General features: G+C 42.8%; 1 long non-coding RNA gene across 4 annotated transcripts; it reads right to left on the bottom strand.

The window, feature by feature from the left end:
- Positions 1-310: 310 nt before the first annotated feature.
- On the bottom strand, positions 311-19,289 carry LOC123064471 (uncharacterized). 4 transcript variants are annotated; one of them, XR_006430709.1, is made up of 8 exons: positions 18,436-19,289; positions 18,298-18,339; positions 17,624-17,815; positions 17,465-17,535; positions 16,111-16,174; positions 15,891-16,026; positions 1,928-2,126; positions 1,176-1,794 (listed from the first exon to the last, which is right to left on the bottom strand). It is a non-coding gene; the product is annotated as an uncharacterized lncRNA (long non-coding RNA). The 4 variants fall into 4 exon arrangements; XR_006430707.1 differs by lacking the exon at positions 1,176-1,794 and adding an exon at positions 311-1,151 and having other exon boundaries at positions 18,298-19,289; XR_006430706.1 differs by having other exon boundaries at positions 18,298-19,289.
- Positions 19,290-19,365: the final 76 nt, after the last annotated feature.

Raw genomic sequence — 19,365 nt, 5'->3', positions numbered from 1 at the left:
TAATACACGTTAATTTGCGTCAAAATAATAATAATAAGAATTTCCGAAAGAAGAGCCGTTATTCACGTGGGAATATGGATCGGAGCACAGCAGTGGCAGGCAACCCATCCCCCTTTCAACACGGGGAACGAATCTTAGACAGCAACCGTACCTTGCTAGTGGAAATGGCTGTCCCCTCTCGCACCCTTTAAAACCACTAGATGACCCGTTGCGCCAATGGCGCAAGGGGCGAGAGCAAGGCAAGTATTAAAAGAGTTCTATTTAGAGACAGATTGGAACACATGGATTATTCATGATACATAGTGTTCTAAGAAGCTTACGATGGAATATTTACAATGCTATTAAGAAGGAAGGTAGATAGGCAGATGGAATATTTACAATGCTATTAGGAAGGAAGGTAGATAGGCAGAGATACATCTCCAGTGTGATTGGTGGATGTTTCATCGGCATGCATATCCAGTGTGATTGGTGGATGTTTCATCGGCGTTCAGGCAATTGTTCATAGTGGTTGCGATTGAATGTTTTCATTGTTCATAGCAGAAATTCCTTCAACATCATCATCCTGGCTCCAATAGTACTTGTTTGTCTATTGGAGATCATAATCTGATTGTGTGGCTGTATCACTGAGACGATCAACAACATATCTTACTTGCGACAAAATATGATTCAGATCATTGTCTTTGGATGTTGATCCGGCTGTGAAGTTGCTATCTATTATATAGTAAAGTTCCTTCACTGGCATGTGATCTCCACCGAGGCTATGGCACCAGCTGTTGCTAAAATAGTATATTAGGTTGTGTTTTCCTTTCTGCTGATGCTCAAGAGGTTCACACTTTTGCTGGAGCAGCTGCATGTTGTCGTAGTTTATGTCCTGTAGCACTTTACTATGGATGCTTTTCATGTACTTGAGAGCTTCGTTTGCTAGTTGGTCTTCAACATCTTATAGTTTGTTGGCTACATGGATTGATATTGACTATCCTGGAAGATTTGTTATCCAGTTGATACTTGGAGGGATAGAAGTGAATAGTTGTATGAAGACCAATTGCTCTTGCCTTCTGTATTGAGTACACTGCATTTGGGAGACCTAGCTGCTGCATCATAGCATCGAAAAGCACTTTTGTTGGGATTCTGATTTTTTCCATCACGGTAGGCTGATGACAAAGAAGACAGTATTAGCAATCGTATATGCATCACGTGAGAAGATAATAAAATGATTTAGAACGACAGGAGTCTGGTTTTGTTGTTAAGTGATGTTGTTCATTACTAAGAATTGTTTTTGTCTTTCATGGAGCAGCATTAACACAATCAAATTATGGAAGTGGACATGAAGGTAACCATCTTTCTGCCTGATTTTGATGATACATGTGGCAGTCAAAGTTGAATGAAATCGTTTAGATGATGCAAATAGTACATTGACCTTTCTTTGTCTAAGAAGCCAAATTTTGTGTTATCTTGACTGACGTAGGGCCTGACACGCGCCGAGGCGCCAGATCTTGGCATCGTGTGGTGTTTGTCCACCAGCGAGAAACAGTACTGCTGCAGGTTTGTGTTCAACTCTATTAGGAAGATGAGCTCTAATTTCTCTCTTGGATCCCTCATTTGATTCTGTGCTCATGTGTATGGGTCTATCGACCACGCCTATCATCTGTGGTTCTAAAGTTTGACCCAGTAAGGTCATACGAGAGGTGGAGCAAGTGGATCAACAGTGTTTGTCCTGTTTGTCCCAGTAACCTTGACCGGCCCTGTAAACGGTGGTTGGATTTATTTTTGCTTCAAGCCTATTTGTCGTCGTATCTGTGCATTAAAAAGAAATAAAAAGAAACTTTTTCGTCGATATTTAGGTGCTGACCAAATATGGTTTAGAAAGAGAAATAAGTAGCAAAAAATATAGTAGTAAGTAATACTTTTTCTCTTTGTGCAGACTTACCTTTTTGAAAATGATCCTACGGTTGCTAGTGTGTGAAACTGTCTGTTTCTTTCTGTCTTTGGATCTGCCAGCACTAACACAGATATTGTCAGATTCTGAACCCGCATCATCTCTTCTTCTTTGGTAGTCCCTTGCTACAAGAAAACAACAAGGCTGTTGCAGTGGGCAACCTATGGCCATTTGTAATCCCACGTGCAAGCTGTAGACACAAGAATAATCGGAGAGATTAATAAATAAACATGCTGAATTTAGCAGAAAATGTATAAGTACTTTTGTTTCTGCAACTGGCTTATTGTTCTTGTGAAGTTCTTCACTGTGTTTATCTAAACAGGCAGTTTTGATGGGGCATGAAAACATTGTAGATCCAATTAGATATCCACGGGATTTTGTACGCTATGACATTTCAAGAAACCATCAATATAACTCTACATAAAGACATATTTGATCACCATTAATTTTTGTTGGGGAACGTAGCAGAAATTCAAAATTTTCCTACGTGTTACCAAGATCTATCTATGGAGAGACCAGCAACGAGGGGAAGGAGAGTGCATCTACATACCCTTGTAGATCGCTAAGCGGAAGCGTTCAAGAGAACGGGGTTGAAGGAGTCGTACTCGTCGTGATCCAAATCATCGGAGATCCTAGTGCCGAACGGACGGCACCTCCGCGTTCAACACACGTACAGCCCGGTGACGTCTCCCATGCATTGATCCAGCAAGGAGAGAGGGAGAGGTTGAGGAAGACTCCATCCAACAGCAGCACAACGGCGTGGTGGTGGTGGAGGAGCGTGGCAATCCAGCAGGGCTTCGCCAAGCACCACGGGAGAGGAGGACGACTTGGGAGAGGGGGAGGGCTGCGCCAGAACTTCGTCTGAAGCTCCCATGCGTCTCCCCACTATATATAGGGGTGGAGGGGCTGGTTTCTTTCCCTCCAAGTCCATTGGGGCGTTGGCCAAGGTGGGAGGAAAGAAATCCCATCATTTCCTTCCCCACCGATTGTTATCCCCCCTTTTTAGGGATCTTGATCTTATCCCTTCGGGATATGATCTTATTCCTTCTAAGGGGGGATCTTGGTGCGCCTTGACCAGGGGTGTGGGGCCTTGCCCCCACTACCCACGTTCATGTGGGTCCCCCCATGCAGGTGGGCCCCACTCCGGAACCTTCTAGAACCTTCCCGGTACAATACCGAAAAATCCCGAACATTTTTCGGTGGCCAAAATAGGACTTCCCATATATAAATCTTTACCTCCGGACCATTCCGGAACTCCTCATGACGTCCGGGATCTCATCCGGGACTCCGAACAACATTCGGTAACCACATACAAACTTCCTTTATAACCCTAGCGTCATCGAACCTTAAGTGTGTAGACCCTACGGGTTCGGGAGACATGTAGACATGACCGAGACGTTCTCCGGTCAATAACCAACAGCGGGATCTGGATACCCATGATGGCTCCCACATGTTCCACGATGATCTCATCGGATGAACCACGATGTCAAGGACTTAATCAATCCCGTATTCAATTCCCTTTGTCTATCGGTATGTTACTTGCCCGAGATTCGATCGTCGGTATCCAATACCTTGTTCAATCTCGTTACCGGCAAGTCACTTTACTCGTTCCGTAACACATCATCCCGTGATCAACTCCTTGGTCACATTGCGCATATGATGATGTCCTACCGAGTGGGCCCAGAGATACCTCTCCATTTACACGGAGTGACAAATCCCAGTCTCGATCCGCATAAAACAATAGATACTTTCGGAGATACCTGTAGTGCACCTTTATAGTCACCTAGTTACGTTGTGACGTTTGATACACCCAAAGCACTCCTACGGTATCCAGGAGTTACACGCTCTCATGGTCAAATGAAGAGGTACTTGACATTGGCAAAGCTCTAGCAAACGAACTACACGATCTTTGTGCTATGCTCAGGATTGGGTCTTGTCCATCACATCATTCTCCTAATGATGTGATCCCGTTATCAACGACATCCAATGTCCATAGCCAGGAAACCATGACTATCTGTTGATCACAACGAGCTAGTCAACTAGAGGCTCACTAGGGACATATTGTGGTCTATGTATTCACACGTGTATTACGATTTCTGGATAATACAGTTATAGCATGAATAAAAGACAATTATCATGAACAAGGAAATATAATAATAACACTTTTATTATTGCCTCTAGGGCATATTTCCAACAGTCTCCCACTTGCACTAGAGTCAATAATCTAGTTCACATCGCCATGTGATTAACACTCACAGGTCACATCGCCATGTGACTAATACCCAAGAGTTTACTAGAGTCAGTAGTCTAGTTCACATCACTATGTGATTAACACTCAATGAGTTTTATGTTTGATCATGTGGCTTGTGAGAGAGGTTTTAGTCAACGGGTCTGAACCTTTCAGATCCGTGTGTGCTTTACAAATCTCTATGTCATCTCCTAGATGCAGCTACCACGCTCTATTTGGAGCTATTCCAAATAACTGTTCTACTTGGAGCTATTCTAAATTGTTGCTCCATTATATGTATTCGGTCTCTCTACTCAGAGCTATCCGGATAGGTGTTTAGCTTGTATCGACGTAACCCTTTACGACGAACTCTTTTACCACCTCCATAACCGAGAAAAATTCCTTAGTCCGCTAGTTACTAAGGATAACTTTGACCGCTGTCCTATGATCCATTTTTGGATCACTCTTGTACCCCTTGACTGACTCATGGCAAGGCACACTTCAGGTGCGGTACACAGCATAGCATACTGTAGAGCCTATGTCTTAAGCATAGGGGATGACCTTCGTCCTTTCTCTTTATTCTGCCGAGGTCGAGCTTTAAGTCTTAACTTCGTACCTTACAACTCAGGCAAGAACTCCTTCTTTGACTGGTCCATCTTGAACACCTTCAAGATCATGTCAAGGTATGTGCTCATTTGAAAGTATTATTAAGCATTTTGATCTATCCTCATAGATCTTGATGCTCAATGTTCAAATAGCTTAATCCAGGCTTTCCATTGAAAAACACTTTCAAAATAACCCTATATGCTTTCCAGAAATTCTACGTCATTTCTGATCAACAATATGTCAACAACATATACTCATCAGAAATTCTATAGTGCTCCCACTCACTTCTTTGGAAATACAAGTTTCTCATAAACTTTGTACAAACCCAAAATCTTTGATCATCTCATCAAAGTGTACATTCCAACTCCGAGATGCTTACTCCAGTCCTTAGAAGGATCGCTGGAGCTAGCATACCTTTTAGCATCCTTAGGATTGACAAAACTTTTCTGATTGTATCACATACAACCTTTCCTTACAAAAACTGGCAAGGAAACTTGTCTTGACATCCATTTGCCAGATTTCATAAATGCAGCCAATGCTAACATGATTCCGACGGACTTTAAGCATCGCTACGGATGAGAAAATCTCATCGTAGTCAACTCCTTGAACTTGTGAAAAATTCTTCGCCACAAGTCGAGCTTCATGGACGGTGACATTACCATCCACGTCCGTCTTCTTCTTAAAGATCCATTTATCTCAATGGCTTGCCGATCATCGGGCAAGTCCATCAAAGTCCATGCTTTGTTCTGATACATGGATCCTATCTCGGACTTTATGGCTTCTAACCATTTGTCGGAATTTGGGCCCACCATCGCTTCTCCATAGCTCGTAGGTTCATTGTTGTCTAGCAACATGACCTTCAAGACAGGATTACTGTACCACTCTGAAGTAGTACGTATCCATGTCACCCTACAAGGTACGGTAGTGACTTGATCCGAAACTTCATGATCACTATCATAAGCTTCTACTTCAATTGGTGTAGGTGCCACAGGAACAACTTCCTGTGCCCTGCTACACACTTGTTGAAGTGATGGTTCAATAACCTCATCAAGTCTCCACCATCCTCCCACTCAACTCTTTCGAGAGAAATCTTTCCTCGAGAAAGGACCCGATTCAAGAAACAATCCATATTGCTTTCGGATCTGAATTAGGAGGTATACCCAACTGTTTTGGGTGTCCTATGAAGATGCATTTTACCCGCTTTGGGTTCGAGCTTATCAATCCTGAAACTTTTTCACATAAGCATCGCAACCCCAAACCTTTAAGAAACGACAACTTAGGTTTCTCTAAACCATAGTTCATACGGTGTCATCTCAACGGAATTACGTGGTGCCCTATTTAAAGTGAATGTGGTTGTCTCTAATGCCTAACCCATGAATGCCAGTGGTAATTCGATAAGAGAATCATGGTACCCACCATATCCAATAGGGTGCAACTATGATGTTCGGACACACCATCACACTATGGTGTTCCAGGCGGTATTTATTGCGAAACAATTTCCACAATGTCTTAATTGTGTGCCAAAACTCGTAACTCAGATATTCATCTCTATGATCATATCATAGACATTTTATCTTCCTGTCACAATGATCTTCTACTTCACTCTGAAATTACTTGAACCATTCAATAATTCAGACTTGTGTTTCATCAAGTAAATATTCTCAACAACTACTCGAATCATCTGTGAAGTAAGAACATAACGATATCCACTACATGCCTCAGCACTTATTGGATTGCATACATCAAAATGTATTTCTTCCCACAAGTTGCTTTCTAGTTCCATTTTACTGAAATCGAGGATTTCAGTCATCTTGCCCATGTGGTATGATTTGCATGTCTCAAGTGATTCAAGATCAAGTGAGTTCAAACGGTCCATTCGCATGGAGTTTCTTCATGCATATACACCAATAGACATGGTTCGCATGTCTCAAACTTTTCAAAAACGTGTGAGTCCAAAGATCCATCAACATGGAGCTTCTTCATGCGTTTTACACCAATATGACTTACATGGCAGTGCCACAAGTAAGTGGTACTATCATTACTATCTTATATCTTTTGGAATGAAAATGTGTATCACTACGATCGAGATTCAATAAACCATTCAGGTTCAATACTAATCTTGATGGTAGAGGGAGCGTGCGATGTTTAATCACATCAAACTTGGAAACACTTCCAACATATATCGTCAGCTCACCTTTAGCTAGTCTCCGTTTATTCCGTAGCCTTTTATTTCGAGTTACTAACACTTAGCAACCGAACCGGTATCTTAATACCCTGGTGCTACTAGGAGTACTAGTAAAGTACACATTAACATAATGTATATCCAATATACTTATATCGACTTTGCCAGCCTTCTCATCTACCAAGTATCTAGGGTAATTCTGCTCCAGTGGTTGTTCCCCTTATTACAGAAGCACTTAGTCTCGGGTTTGGGTTCAACCTTGGGTTTCTTCACTAGAGCAGCAGCTGAATTGCCGTTTCATGAAGTATCCCTTCTTACCGTTGCCCTTCTTGAAACTAGTGGTTTCACCAACCATCAACAATTGATGCTCCTTCTTGATTTCTACTTTCGTGGCGTCAAACATCGCGAATATCTCAAGGATCATCATATATGTCCCTGATATATCATAGTTCATCACGAAGCTCTAGCAGCTTGGTGGTAATGACTTCGGAGAACCATCACTATTTCATCTGGAAGATCAACTCCCACTCGATTCAAGCGATTGTTGTACTCAGACAATCTGAGCACAAGCACAACAATTGAGCTTTTCTCCTTAGTCTGCAGGCTAAGAAAAATCGTCGGAGGTCTTATACCTCTTGACGTGGGCACGAGCCTGAAATCCCAATTTCAGCCCTCGAAACATCTCATATGTTCCGCGATGTTTCGAAAACGTCTTTGGTGCCTCAACTCTAAACCGTTTAACTGAACTATCACGTAGTTATCAAAACGTGTATGTCCGATGTTTACAACATCCACAGACGAGGTTTGGGGTTCAGCACACTGAGTGGTGCATTAAGGACATAAGCTTTCTACTGTCCGCATAATCGCTACTGTCAACTTTCAACTATATTTTCTCTAGGAACATAACTAAACAGTAGAACTAAAGCGCGAGCTACGACATAATTTGCAAAGAGTCTTTTGACTATGTTCAAGATAATTAAGTTCATCTTATGAACTCCCACTTAGATAGACACCCCTCTGGTCATCTAAGTGATTACATGATCCGAGTCAACTAGGCCGTGTCCGATCATCACGTGAGACGGACTAGCCAACGTCGGTGAACATCTTCATGTTGATCGTATCTACTATACGACTCATGCTCGACCTTTCGGTCTCCGTGTTCCGAGGCCATGTCTATACATGCTAGGCTCGTCAAGTTAACCCTAAGTGTTTTCGTGTGTGTAAATCTGTCTTACACCCGTTGTATGTGAACGTAAGAATCCATCACACCCGATCATCACGTGGTGCTTAGAAGCGACGAACTGTAGCAACGGTGCACAGTTAGGGGAGAACACTTCTTGAAATTTGTGTAAGGGATCATCTTATTTACTACCGTCGTCCTAAGTAAACAAGATGCATAAACATGATAAACATCACATGCAATCAAATAGAGTAGTGACATGATATGGCCAATATCATATAGCTCCTTTGATCTTCATCTTCGGGGCTCCATGATCATCTTGTCACCGGCATGACACCATGATCTCCATCATCATGATCTCCATCATCGTGTCTTCATGAAGTTGTCACGCCAACGACTACTTCTACTTCTATGACTAACGCGTTTAGCAATAAAGTAAAGTAGTTTACATGGCGTTCTTCAATGACACGCAGGTCATACAATAAATAAAGACAACTCCTATGGCTCCTGCCTGTTGTCATACTCATCGACATGCAAGTCGTGAATCCTATTACAAGAACATGATCAATCTCATACATCACATATATCATTCATCACATCCTTTTGGCCATATCACATCACATAGCATACCCTGCAAAAACAAGTTAGACGTCCTCTAATTGTTGTTTGCATGTTTTACGTGGCTGCTATGGGTTTCTAGCAAGAACGTTTCTTACCTACGCAAAACCACAACGTGATATGCCAATTGCTATTTACCCTTCATAAGGACCCTTTTCATCGAATCCGTTCCGACTAAAGTGGGAGAGACTGGCACCCGCTAGCCACCTTATGCACGAAGTGCATGTCAATCGGTGGAACCTGTCTCACGTAAGAGTACGTGTAAGGTCGGTCCGGGCCGCTTCATCCCACAATACCGTCGAAACAAGATTGGACTAGTAACGGTAAGCATATTGAACAACATCAACGCCCACAACTACTTTGTGTTCTACTCGTGCAAAGAATCTACGCAATAGACCTAGCTCATGATGCCACTGTTGGGGAACGTAGCAGAAATTCAAAAAAATTCCTACGTAACACCAAGATCTATCTATGGAGAGACCAGCAACGAGTAGAAAGGGGAGTGCATCTACATACCCTTGTAGATCGCTAAGCGGAAGCGTTCAAGTGAACGGGGTTGATGGAGTCGTACTCGTCGTGATTCAGATCACCGATGATCCTAGTGCCGAACGGACAGCACCTCCGCGTTCAACACACGTACAGCTCGACGATGTCTCCCACGCCTTGATCCAGCAAGGAGAGAGGGAGAGGTTGAGGAAGACTCCATCCAGCAGCAGCACAACGGCGTGGTGGTGATGGAGGAGCGTGGCAATCCTGCAGGGCTTCGCCAAGCACCTACGGGAGAGGAGGAGGTGTCACGGGAGGGAGGGAGGCGCCAAGGGCTCAGGTATGGATGCCCTTAACTTCGTACCTTACAACTCAGGCAAGAACTCCTTTTTTGACTGATCCATCTTGAACACCTTCAAGATCACGTCAAGGCATGTGCTCATTTGAAAGTACCATTAAGCGTTTTGATCTATCCTTATAGATCTTGATGCTCAATGTTCAAGTAGCTTAATCCAGGTTTTCCATTGAAAACACTTTCCAAATAACCCTATATGCTTTCCAGAAATTCTACGTCATTTCTGATCATTAATATGTCAACAACATATACTCATCAGAAATTCTATAGTGCTCCCACTCACTTCTTTGGAAATACAAGTTTCTCATAAACTTTGTATACACCCAAAATCTTTGATCATCATCAAGCATACATTCCAACTCCGAGATGCTCACTCCAGTCCTCAGAAGGATTGCTGGAGCTTTGCATACTTATTAGCATATTTCAGGATAGACAAAACCTTCCGGTTGTATCACATACAACCTTTCCTCAAGAATCATCGAGGAAACAATGTTTTGACATCCTATCTGCAAGATTTCATAAATAATGCAGTAATTGCTAATATAATTCCAACAGACTCTTAGCATCGCTACGAGTGAGAAAGTCTCATCGTAGTCAACTCCTTGAACTTGTCGAAAAACATCTTAACGACAAGTCGAGCTTTCTCAATGGTGACACTTACCATCATTGTCTGTCTTCCTTTCAAAATCCATATGTACCTAACAGCCTTACGACCATCAAGTAGTTCTTCCAAAGTCTACACTTTGTTTTCATACATGGATCCTCTCTCGGGTTTTATGGCCTTGAGCCATTTATCGGAATCCGGGCCCACCATCGCTTCTCCATAGCTCATAGGTTCATTGTTGTCTAGCAACATGACTTCCAAGACAGGATTACGTACCACTCTGAAGTAGTACGCATCCTTGTCATCCCACGAGGTTTGGTAGTGACTTGATCCGAAGTTTCATGATCACTATCATAAGCTTCCACTTCTGTTGGTGTACGTGCCACAGGAACAACTTCCTGTGCCCTGCTACACACTTGTTGAAGTGACGGTTCAATAACCTCATCAAGTCTCCACCATCCTCCCACTCAACTTTTCGAGAGAAACCTTTCCTCGAAAAAGGACCCGATTCAAGAAACAATCCCTATTGCTTTCGGATCTGAATTAGGAGGTATACCCAACTATTTTTGGGTGTCCTATGAAGATGCATTTTATCTGCTTTGGGTTCGAGCTTATCAACCTGAAACCTTTTCACATAAGCGTCGCAGCCCCAAACCTTTAAGAAACGACAACTTAGGTTTCTCTAAACGGTGTCGTCTCAACGGAATTACGTGGTGCCCTATTTAAAGTGAATGTGGTTGTCTCTAATGCCTAACCCATAAACTATAGTGGTACTTCGATAAGAGACATCATGGTATGCATCATATCCAATAGGGTGCAACTATGATGTTCGGACTCACCATCACACTATGGTGTTCCAGGCTGTATTAGTTGTGAAACTATTTCCACAATGTCTTAATTCTGTGCCAAACTCGTAATTCAGATATTCATCTCTATGATCATATCATAGATATTTTATCCTCTTGTCACGACGATCTTTCAACTTCACCCTGAAATTACTTGAACCTTTCAATAATTCAGACTCGTGATTCATCAAGTAAATATACTCAACATCTACTCAAATTATCTGTGAAGTAAGAACATAACAATATCCACTACATGCCTCAGCACTCATTGGACTGTACACATCAAAATGTATTACTTCCAACAAGTTGCTATCTTGTTCCATCTTACTGAAAACGAGGCTTTTCAGTCATCTTGCCCGTGTGGTATGATTTGCATGTCCCAAGTGATTCAAAATCAAGTGAGTCAAAATGGTCCATTTGCATGGAGTTTCTTCATGCATATACACCAATAGACATGGTTCGCATGTCTCAAACTTTTCAAAAACGAGTGAGCCCAAAGATCCATCATTATGGAGCTTCTTCATGCGTTTTATACCGATATGACTTACGTGGCAGTGCCACAAGTAGGTGGTACTATCATTACTATCTTATATCTTTTGGCATGAAAATGTGTATCCCTACGATCAAAATTCAATAAACCATTCCTTTAGGTGCAAGAGCACTTATTCAGGTTTAATACTAATCTTGATGGTAGAGGGAGCGTGCGATGTTAGATCACATCAAACTTGGAAACACTTCCAACACATATCGTCAGCTCACCTTTAGCTAGTCTCCGTTTTATTCCGTAGCCTTTTGTTTCGAGTTACTAACACTTAGCAACCGAACCGGTATCTAATACCCTGGTGCTACTAGGAGTACTAGTAAAGTACACATTAACATAATGTATATCCAATATACTTCTATCGACCTTGCCAGCCTTCTTATCTACCAAGTATCTAGGGTAATTCTGCTCTAGTGGTTGTTCCCCTTATTACAGAAGCACTTAGTCTTGGGTTTGGGTTTTACCTTGGGTTTCTTCACTAGAGCAGCAGCTGATTTGCCGTTTCATGAAGTATCCCTTCTTGCCCTTGCCCTTCTTGAAACTAGTGGTTTCACCAACCATCAACAATTGATGCTCCTTCTTGATTTCTACTTTCGCGGTGTCAAACATTGCGAATACCTCAAGGATCATCATATCTATCCCTGATATGTTATAGTTCATCACGAAGCTCTAACAGCTTGGTGGCAATGACTTTGGAGAACCATCACTGTCTTATCTGGAAGATCAACTCCCACTCGATTCAAGCGATTGTTGTACTCAGACAATCTGAGCACAAGCACAACAATTGAGCTTTTCTCCTTAGTTTGCAGGTTAAGAAAGTCATCGGAGGTCCTATACCTCTTGACATGGGCACGAGCCTGAAATCCCAATTTCAGCCCTCAAAACATCTCATATGTTTCGCGATGTTTCAAAAACGTCTTTGGTGCCTCAACTCTAAACCGTTTAACTGAACTATCACGTAGTTATCAAAACGTGTATGTCAGATGTTCGCAACAACCACAGACAACGTTCGAGGTTCAGCACACTGAGCGGTGCATTAAGGACATAAGCCTTCTATGAAGCAATGAGGACAATCCTCAGTTTACGGACCTAGTCCGCATAATTGCTACTATCAACTTTCAACTAATTTTTCTCTAGGAACATATCTAAACAGTAGAACTATAGCGTGAGCTACGACATAATTTGCAAAAACCTTTTGATTATGTTCAGGATAATTAAGTTCATCTTATGAACTCCCACTCAGATAGACATCCCTCTAGTCATCTAAGTGATTACATGATCCGAGTCAAACTAGGCCGTGTCCGATCATCACGTGAGACGGACTAGTCATCATCGGTGAACATCTTCATGTTGATCGTATCTTCTATACGACTCATGTTCGACCTTTCGGTCTCCGTGTTCCGAGGCCATGTCTGTACATGCTAGGCTCGTCAAGTTAACCCTAAGTGTTTCGCGTGTGTAAATCTGTCTTACACCCGTTGTATGTGAACGTTAGAATCTAACACCCGATCATCACGTGGTGCTTCGAAACACGAACTGTCGCAACGGTGCATAGTTAGGGGAGAACACTTCTTGAAATTGTTGTAAGGGATCATCTTATTTACTACCGTCGTTCTAAGCAAATAAGATGTATAAACATGATAAACATCACATGCAATCAAATAGTGACATGATATGGCCATCATCACTTTGCTCCTTTTGATCTCCATCTTCGGGGCTCCATGATCATCATCGTCACCGGCATGACACCATGATCTCCATCATCATGATCTCCATCATCATGATCTCCATCATCGTGTCTTCATGAAGTTGCCTCGCCAACTATTACTTCTACTACTATGGCTAACGGTTAGCAATAAAGTAAAGTAATTACATGACGTTTAAGTTGACACGCAGGTCACAAATAAATAAAGACAACTCCTATGGCTCCTGCCGGTTGTCATACTCATCGACATGCAAGTCGTGATTCCTATTACAAGAACATGATCAATCTCATACATCACATATATCATTCATCACATCCTTTGGCCATATCACATCACATAGCATACCCTGCAAAAACAAGTTAGACGTCCTCTAATTGTTGTTTGCATGTTTTACGTGGCTGCTATGGGTTTCTAGCAAGAACGTTTCTTACCTACGCAAAACCACAACGTGATATGCCAATTGCTATTTACCCTTCATAAGGACCCTTTTCATCGAATCCGTTCCGACTAAAGTGGGAGAGACTGGCACCCGCTAGCCACCTTATGCACCAAGTGCATGTCAATCGGTGGAACCTGTCTCACGTAAGAGTACGTGTAAGGTCGGTCCGGGCCGCTTCATCCCACAATACCGTCGAAACAAGATTGGACTAGTAACGGTAAGCATATTGAACAACATCAACGCCCACAACTACTTTGTGTTCTACTCGTGCAAAGAATCTACGCAATAGACCTAGCTCATGATGCCACTATTGGGGAATGTAGCAGAAATTCAAAATTTTCCTACGTGTCACCAAGATCTATCTATGGAGAGACCAGCAACGAGTAGAAAGAGAGTGCATCTACATACCCTTGTAGATCGCTAAGCGGAAGCGTTCAAGAGAACGGGGTTGAAGGAGTCGTACTCGTCGTGATCTAAATCACCAGAGATCCCAGTGCCGAACGGACGGCACCTCCGCGTTCAACACACGTACAGCCCGGTGACGTCTCCCATGCCTTGATCCAGCAAGGAGAGAGGGAGAGGTTGAGGAAGACTCCATCCAATAGCAGCACAACGGCGTGGTGGTGGTGGAGGAGCGTGGCAATCCAGCAAGGTTTCGCCAAGCACCACGGGAGAGGAGGACGACTTGGGAGAGGGGGAGGGCTGCGCCAGAACTTCGTTTGAAGCTCCCATGCGTCTCCCCACTATATATAGGGGTGGAGGGGCTGGTTTCTTTCCCTCCAAGTCCATTGGGGCGTTGGCCAAGGTGGGAGGAAAGAAATCCCATCATTTCCTTCCCCACCGATTGTTATCCCCCCTTTTTAGGGATCTTGATCTTATCCCTTCGGGATATGATCTTATTCCTTCTAAGGGGGGATCTTGGTGCGCCTTGACCAGGGGTGTGGGGCCTTGCCCCCACTACCCACGTTCATGTGGGTCCCCCCATGCAGGTGGGCCCCACTCCGGAACCTTCAAGAACCTTCCCGGTACAATACCGAAAAATCCCGAACATTTTCCGGTGGCCAAAATAGGACTTCCCATATATAAATCTTTACCTTCGGACCATTCCGGAACTCCTCATGACGTCCGGGATCTCATCCGGGACTCCGAACAACATTCGGTAACCACATACAAACTTCCTTTATAACCCTAGCGTCATTGAACCTTAAGTGTGTAGACCCTACGGGTTCGGGAGACATGTAGACATGACCGAGACGTTCTCCGGTCAATAATCAACAGCGGGATCTGGATACCCATGATGGCTCCCACATGTTCCACGATGATCTCATCGGATGAACCACGATGTCAAGGACTTAATCAATCCCGTATTCAATTCCCTTTGTCTATCGGTATGTTACTTGCCCGAGATTCGATCGTCGGTATCCAATACCTTGTTCAATCTCGTTACCGACAAGTCACTTTACTCGTTCCGTAACACATCATCCCGTGATCAACTCCTTGGTCACATTGCGCATATGATGATGTCCTACCGAGTGGGCCCAGAGATACCTCTCCGTTTACACGGAGTGACAAATCCCAGTCTCGATCCGCATAAAACAATAGATACTTTCGGAGATACCTGTAGTGCACCTTTATAGTCACCCAGTTACGTTGTGACGTTTGATACACCCAAAGCACTCCTACGGTATCCAGGAGTTACACGCTCTCATGGTCAAAGGAAGAGATACTTGACATTGGCAAAGCTCTAGCAAACGAACAACACGATCTTTGTGCTATGCTCAGGATTGGGTCTTGTCCATCACATCATTCTCCTAATGATGTGATCCCGTTATCAACGACATCCAATGTCCATAGCCAGGAAACCATGACTATCTGTTGATCACAACGAGCTAGTCAACTAGAGGCTCACTAGGGACATATTGTGGTCTATGTATTCACACGTGTATTACAATTTCCGGATAATACAGTTATAGCATGAATAAAAGACAATTATCATGAACAAGGAAATATAATAATAACACTTTTATTATTGCCTCTAGGGCATATTTCCAACAATTTTCTCACTTCTTAGGACGAAATATCACAAGAGAGGTGATTATCTAACCTTTTCATTAAGAAGAAAATAGAATTAACAGGAGACAAAGAGTATATAGAGTAGTATGGACCTGAGCGACATTAGAGGCACCAGAGGACCTCTAATTCCTAACCATGCATTCCAAATAACTATATAAATGATACCCTGGCTTTTTACACTTTGTCGAGCAAGACTTGGCTTTTTACACTTTGTCGATCAGATTAAGTCTATAACAAAGCAAACAATTGATACATGAGGTCAGTGTTACTTGCGGAGATGTAAATGGAAGGTAAGCAGAACTTAACATGTACCTGTTCTGAACTGTATGGCCGCTGCTTATAGTTTTTTCAAAGGGGTTGAGGACCGGACCTTCTCCTGTATAAGGCAAAGATCAAGCAATCAACAACCCATAAAAAATTTGTAGCCTGCCACAATCACATGGTCAGCAACTGAATAAACCATAAATTACCATCTAGACCCTTAGCTTTTGCAACACAGATTTATTATGTAAGAAATATAGATATGAAAATGATCTAAAAATATAGACTTGAACAAAATTTAACAAAGAACTCACTTTAGAGTATCTAGTAATTACTAATGGAGTATATTAAAATGATAAAGAGATATAATCAATTAATCTCTGGTAGATGAGAAGCTGGAGTACATACCAACCTAAGTAAAGCAAACCTTGAAATCCAAATGTCGTAATAAAGCTAGTGATTCATAACAGAAAGTAGAAATGGGCATATAGCATGCTCCTAGACGTCCCATAATGATTTTAGCACCCTTGTGCACATCTAAAATTTTAATGCATAGTGGCTTTGGCTAATTGAATTGCACCTAGCTGCATTTGTTAAGCAACTTGACACAGACCTATGTCACCAAACTGCAACAGGAGTCTACCGCAAGTTGAAGTTGCTGAAGAATAAACTCCGAATCCACTGCTAATTCAGGAGTGAATTATCCATTCAAATTGTAGAAGTGTGTTGTGTTGGTTAGAAAAATCCAGTGGCATAAGGCATGCTTAATTTAACACAGCAAAAAAATGTGACACATTTAATTCAATCACAAACTTGAGCAAAACATCCAGAATCATGTATAACGATAGGGTAAAAATTAGTAGATTGAGAACCCTATGCACGAGATTATCCATTCAACTAATGGCAAAATCTAAAAACAAAATGTGCACATCCTACTGAGCATTTCATCAAACAACAACTGTGAATCCCCTAAATGGGCAACTTACTTATTGTTACATATTTTATAAAATTTATTGTTACACCAAAATTCCCTTTATCAAACTGGCCGGATCCCCTTCCTTGGACCCCGCGCAAGCAGGAGGTACATGCAATGGGATGCCCTTTATCAAACTGGCCACCTGCAACCTTCAAATTTTGGCATATGCAATGTTCTAGATAGTAGTAGCTTTCAATACACACTGAACATGACACCCTTCTGTTATTTAATTTTTCTTTTATTATTTGAATTGCTACTTGATTCCTTTGCATCCTTTATACAGTACTAATGAAACACATGTTAGCTTGATCCAGCTCCGATAAGAATAAGGTACTGGACTTCACAGATGATTGGAGCTTGAAGCTAAATGTGTGAAAAAGAAGGTCCAGGACACATGAAACTGAACACGACGCAAGGGAATGGCCATACCTCTGTTTCACAAGGATCCATATCTCTAAGCTCAACAAAACTCTTTTGTGGCGGCTCAGCTCTATTGTGACCTGCAAAAATGTTCTCAGTACTTGTTGTATATATCCATAAGCAGCAAAATCCACAGGCACTCCACGTAAAAAAATCATTGCAAGACACCTCTTTTTGTATGAAATGCACATGGGCAAAGATGTCACATATTATGCACATTTTCAAACATCCATCCCCATGCTTCCATGACGAAATCAGACGGTGGAAATGGAATAAAGCTAGGTTTTCATGGGACAAGAATAGATCGGCTTCAGTTCCAGTTTGAACTATCCTATGAACACCTTTTTATCTATGTTGCATCTGCAAGAAAATATATGATAGTAAAGTCAAACGATAGATTGTCGTCATAGAAGAAAATAAGACTAATCTCAGAAACTCATATGTGCAATATAAAATACCAATCAATTAGATCTTTGACCTTGTTGAACAATTGTGCCTAGTCTTTTTTGCTGCATAGTAGTTAAAGAGACCTGATTATCATTGATCTGCACCTCTTACTCATCTACAATTTTGTTCAGTTTTTTTATTTATCATACATACTAAATTGTATCCGGTACATAGAAGCCACCAAAACCCAAAATTCAAAGGTAAAGAACTATTCATTTGAGCACAAAACTTCCGAAGTCTAGCCAATTATTTAGATATTCTTTCCTTAATGGATATAATAGATACTCAGTCAAAAAGTAACACCTAACCTGTAGCTAACTTCTTGGTCTAACCACCAAGCATTCAAAACTGTACATACATGTAATTTGGATAATAGAAGTTCAGAAAGCAGTTACCTGTTGGTCGGCTGTGGGCTTTAAGGTTGCGGGACGCTAGCACTGAAAAAAGTAACAGAGAATTATGATTGTTATTAACAAGAAAAATTCCTTGGCGTCAAAGAACAATTCTCTCTAATACAGAGGTTAGAATAGTACCTTGATAGAATAACAGAGAGCCGTAGTTTAAAGGAAACGCTGCAGAAATCTCAAGTTTAAGGACAACATGATACTAAAAATTAGAAAACAAATCACTTGGCTGATTGTAGTAACGCATAATACGAGTTCCTGAACTGGTACATACAAGTAGCAGCCAAGATCTCAATGTCAGCAGTTACTGTAATAACAATGTAGCAATTCTTTTCACAGAACTTGTCACTGGCCAAATGCAACAGTAAAAGGTGCTGAGGAATGCAGCAAGACCCGACGGCCGAGCCGCCGAGGCGGGGGAGCGAGCGTGACGCACCAGCCGAAACCGTTGCCGGGAGAGAAGATGTCGCCGGCTTCTGCCGCTGGAGGTCGCTCCGCACCAGCACCCGGTAGTAGCCCCCATTCCCGTGCGGTGGCCACCGCGCCCCATGGGGCCCCACCACCAGCCGCACCTTGTCGGATCCCATCACAAAAACCACAGCACCCCTGCTCGCCCATGGCCGCGACCTGCACCCAATCCGAAACCACCCCGCGCAGCAACCTCTCTCTTTCTCCCTCGCCCCCTTCCTCTTCTCTCCCCCTCTCATATTCTCTGTCTCCTAGCCGCCGTCACCCTTTGGCTGCAGGTCGCCGGCCCCGCCGGGATGGACGCGGGAAAGGACTCCGCCTGACCACGAGCTCCCCCGTGCCGCCATCGACATCGAGGAAAGGAAAGGAGGAGGCAGGGTCGCGGGGGAGGAGGAGGCGGCGGCGGCATGGAGAAGAGGAGGAGGCAGAGAGAGATGAGATATTTACCTCGCAGCTGGCGTGGACCCCCTTTCCTCTCGATATTTCTCTCGCGGCGGCTGCCCGCTTTCTCTCGCTCTCGCTGCCCGCTTTTCCTCATTGCTCGCTTTGCACTATTCATAGCGATTCAAGGCGACGTGGATGGCTTGGTTC

Source organism: Triticum aestivum, chromosome 3B (genome assembly GCF_018294505.1).
Source record: "Triticum aestivum cultivar Chinese Spring chromosome 3B, IWGSC CS RefSeq v2.1, whole genome shotgun sequence".
Classification (NCBI taxonomy): Eukaryota; Viridiplantae; Streptophyta; class Magnoliopsida; order Poales; family Poaceae; genus Triticum; species Triticum aestivum.
Note: the sequence above shows the minus strand (reverse complement) of the source record. Positions and strands in the feature narration are given on the sequence as shown.